Here is a 4,889-nt window from a genome sequence, read left to right as displayed (position 1 = left end):
ACAGCAGCCGTGGCGTACAGTGTATTCTCTCTGGTATCGGGGCAGTGTCACAGCAGCCGTGGCGTACAGTGTATTCTCTCTGGTATCAGGGCAATGTCACAGCAGCTGTGGCGTACAGTGTATTCTCTCTGGTATCAGGGCAGTGTCACAGCAGCCGTGGCGTACAGTGTATTCTCTCTGGTATCAGGGCAGTGTTACAGCAGCCGTGGCGTACAGTGTATTCTCTCTGGTATCATGGCAGTGTCCCAGCAGCCGTGGCGTACAATGTATTCTCTCTGGTATCGGGGCAGTTTTACAGCAGCCGTGGCTTACAGCGTATTCTCCCTGGTATCAGGGCAATGTCACAGCAGCCGTGGCGTACAGTAAATTATCTTTGGTATCAGGGCAGTATCACAGCAGCCGTGGCGTACAGTGTATTCTCCCTGGTATCAGGGCAATGTCACAGCAGCCGTGGCGTACAGCGTATTCTCCCTGGTATCAGGGCAATGTCACAGCAGCCGTGGCGTACAGTATATTCTCTTTGGTATCAGGGCAGTGTCACAGCAGCCGTGGCGTACAGTGTATTCTCTCTGGTATCATGGCAGTGTCCCAGCAGCCGTGGCGTACAATGTATTCTCTCTGGTATCGGGGCAGTTTTACAGCAGCCGTGGCTTACAGCGTATTCTCCCTGGTATCAGGGCAATGTCACAGCAGCCGTGGCGTACAGTAAATTATCTTTGGTATCAGGGCAGTATCACAGCAGCCGTGGCGTACAGTGTATTCTCTCTGGTATCAGGGCAATGTCACAGCAGCCGTGTCGTACAGTGTATTCTCTCTGGTATTGGGGGAATGTCACAGTATATTCTCTCTGGTATCAGGGCAATGTTACAGCAGCCGTGGCGTACAGTGTATTCTCTCTGGTATCAGGGCAGTGTCACAGCAGCCGTGGCGTACAGTGTATTCTCTCTGGTATCAGGGCAATGTCACAGCAGCCGTGTCGTACAGTGTATTCTCTCTGGTATTGGGGGAATGTCACAGTGTATTCTCTCTGGTATCAGGGCAATGTCACAGCAGCCGTGTCGTACAGTGTATTCTCTCTGGTATTGGGGGAATGTCACAGTGTATTCTCTCTGGTATCAGGGCAATGTCACAGCAGCCGTGTCGTACAGTGTATTCTCTCTGGTATCAGGGCAATGTTACAGCAGCCGTGTCGTACAATGTATTCTCTCTGGTATCAGGGCAATGTCACAGCAGCCGTGTCGTACAGTGTATTCTCTCTGGTATCAGGGCAGTGTCACAGCAGCCGTGTCGTACAGTGTATTCTCTCTGGTATCAGGGCAGTGTCACAGCAGCCGTGGCGTACAGTGTTTTCTCTCTGGTATCGGGGCAATGTCACAGCAGCCGTGTCGTACAGTGTATTCTCTCTGGTATCAGGGCAGTGTCACAGCAGCCGTGGCGTACAATGTAATCTCTCTGGTATCAGGGCAATGTCACAGCAGCCGTGGCGTACAGTGTATTCTCTCTGGTATCGGGGCAGTGTCACAGCAGCCGTGGCGTACAGTGTATTCTCTCTGGTATCGGGGCAGTGTCACAGCAGCCGTGGCGTACAGTGTATTCTCTCTGGTATCAGGGCAGTGTCACAGCAGCCGTGGCGTACAGTGTATTCTCTCTGGTATCAGGGCAGTGTTACAGCAGCCGTGGCGTACAGTGTATTCTCTCTGGTATCGGGGCAGTGTTACTGCAGCCGCGGCGCACAGCGTATTCTCCCTGGTATCAGGGCAATGTCACAGCAGATGTGGCGTAGAGTATATTCTCTTTGGTATCAGGGCAGTGTCACAGCAGCCGTGGCGTACAGTGTATTCTCTCTGGTATCATGGCAGTGTCCCTGCAGCCGTGGCGTACAGTGTATTCTCTCTGGTATCAGGGCAGTGTCACAGCAGCCGTGGCGTATAGTGTATTCTCTCCGGTATCGGGGCAGTGTTACAGCAGCCGTGGCGTACAGCGTATTTTCCCTGGTATCAGGGCAATGTCACAGCAGTCGTGGCGTACAGTATATTCTCTTTGGTATCAGGGCAGTGTCACAGCAGCCGTGTCGTACAGTGTATTCTCTCTGGTATCAGGGCAATGTCACAGCAGCCGTGTCGTACAGTGTATTCTCTCTGGTATCGGGGCAATGTCACAGTGTATTCTCTCTGGTATCAGGGCAATGTTACAGCAGCCGTGTCGTACAGTGTATTCTCTCTGGTATCAGGGCAATGTCACAGCAGCCGTGGCGTACAATGTATTCTCTCTGGTATCAGGGCAATGTCACAGCAGCCGTGTCGTACAGTGTATTCTCTCTGGTATCAGGGCAATGTCACAGCAGCCGTGGCGTACAGTGTATTCTCTCTGGCATCAGGGCAATGTCACAGCAGCCGTGGCGTACAGTGTATTCTCTCTGGTATCAGGGAATTGTCACAGCAGCCGTGGCGTACAGTGTATTCTCTCTGGTATCAGGGCAATGTCACAGTGATTCTCTCTGGTATCGGTGCAGTGTCACAGCAGCCGTGGCGTACAGTGTATTCTGTCTGGTATCAGGGCAGTGTCACAGCAGCCGTGGCGTACAATGTATTCTCTCTGGTATCAGGGCAGTGTTACAGCAGCCGTGGCATACAGTGTATTCTCTCTGGTATCGGGGCAGTGTTACAGCAGCCGTGGCGTACAGCGTATTCTACCTGGTATCAGGGCAATGTCACAGCAGCTGTGGCGTACAGTATATTCTCTTTGGTATCAGGGCAGTGTCACAGCAGCCGTGGCGTACAGTGTATTCTCTCTGGTATCATGGCAGTGTCCCAGCAGCCGTGGCGTACAGTGTATTCTCTCTAGTATCAGGGCAGTGTCACAGCAGCCGTGGCGTACAGTGTATTCTCTCTGGTGTCGGGGCAGTGTTACAGCAGCCGTGGCGTACAGCGTATTCTCCCTGGTATCAGGGCAATGTCACAGCAGCCATGGCGTACAGTATATTCGCTTTGGTATCAGGGCAGTGTCACAGCAGCCGTGTCGTACAGTGTATTCTCTCTGGTATCAGGGCAATGTCACAGCAGCCGTGGCGTACAGTGTATTCTCTCTGGTATCAGGGCAATGTCACAGCAGCCGTGGCGTACAGTGTATTCTCTCTGGTATCAGGGCAATGTCACAGCAGCCGTGTCGTACAGTGTATTCTCTCTGGTATCGGGGCAATGTCACAGTGTATTCTCTCTGGTATCGGGGCAATGTCACAGCAGCCGTGGCGTACAATGTATTCTCTCTGGTACCAGGGCAATGTCCCAGCAGCCGTGGCGTACAATGTATTCTCTCTGGTACCAGGTCAATGTCACAGCAGCCGTGGCGTACAATGTATTCTCTCTGGTACCAGGGCAATATCACAGCAGCCGTGGCAAACAATGTAATCTCTCTGGTATCAGGGCAATGTCACAGCAGCCGTGGCATACAGTGTATTCTCTCTGGTTTCAGGGAAATGTCACAGCAGCCGTGGCGTACAGTGTATTCTCTCTGGTACCAGGGCAATGTCACAGCAGCCGTGGCGTACAGTGTATTCTCTCTGGTATCAGGGCAATGTCACAGCAGCCGTGGCGTACAGTGTATTCTCTCTGGTATCAGGGCAATGTCACAGCAGCCGTGGCGTACAGTGTATTCTCTCTGGTACCAGGGCAATGTCACAGCAGCCGTGGCGTACAGTGTATTCTCTCTGGTATCAGGGCAATGTCACAGCAGCCGTGGTGTACAGTGTATTATCTCTGGTATCAGGGCAGTGTCACAGCAGCCGTGGAGTACAGTGTATTCTCTCTGGTATCAGGGCAGTGTCACAGCAGCCGTGGCGTACAGTGTATTCTCTCTGGTATCGGGGCAGTGTTACAGCAGCCGTGGCGTACAGCGTATTCTCCCTGGTATCAGGGCAATGTCACAGCAGCCGTGGCGTACAGTATATTCTCTTTGGTATCAGGGCAGTGTCACAGCAGCCGTGGCGTACAGTGTATTCTCTCTGGTATCAGGGCAATGTCACAGCAGCCGTGGCGTAAAATATATTCTCTCTGGTATCAGGGTAATGTCACAGCAGCCGTGGCGTACACTGTATTCTCTCTGGTACCAGGGCAAAGTCACAGCAGCCGTGGCGTACAATGTATTCTCTCTGGTACCAGGGCAATGTCACAGCAGCCGTGGCGTACAATGTATTCTCTCTGGTACCAGGGCAATGTCACAGCAGCCGTGGCGTACACTGTATTCTCTCTGGTACCAGGGCAATGTCACAGCAGCCGTGGCGTACAATATATTCTCTCTGGTATCGGGGCAATGTCACAGCAGCCGAGGCGTACAATGTATTCTCTCTGGTATCGGGGCAATGTCACAGCAGCCGAGGCGTACAATGTATTCTCTCTGTTATCAGAGCAATGTCACAGCAGCCGTGGCGTACAATGTAATCTCTCTGGTATTGGGGCAATGTCACAGCAGCCGTGGCGTACAGTGTATTCTCTCTGGTACCAGGGCAATGTCACAGCAGCCGTGGCGTACAATGTTTTCTCTCTGGTACCAGCGCAATGTCACAGCAGCCGTGGCGTACACTGTATTCTTTCTGGTACCGGGGCAATGTCACAGCAGCCGTAGCGTACAATGTATTCTCTCTGGTACCGGGGCAATGTCACAGCAGCCGTGGCGTACAGTGTATTCTCTCTGGTATCAGGGTAATGTCACAGCAGCCGTGGCGTACAGTGTATTCTCTCTGGTATCAGGGTAATGTCACAGCAGCCGTGACGTACACTGTATTCTCTCTGGTACCAGGGCAAAGTCTCAGCAGCCGTGGCGTACAATGTATTCTCTCTGGTAGCGGGGCAATGTCATAGCAGCCGTGGCGTACAGTGTATTCTCTCTGGTAT

The sequence above is a fragment of the Pseudophryne corroboree genome, assembly GCF_028390025.1.
Source record: "Pseudophryne corroboree isolate aPseCor3 chromosome 10 unlocalized genomic scaffold, aPseCor3.hap2 SUPER_10_unloc_3, whole genome shotgun sequence".
Lineage (NCBI taxonomy): Eukaryota > Metazoa > Chordata > Amphibia > Anura > Myobatrachidae > Pseudophryne > Pseudophryne corroboree.
Note: the sequence above shows the minus strand (reverse complement) of the source record.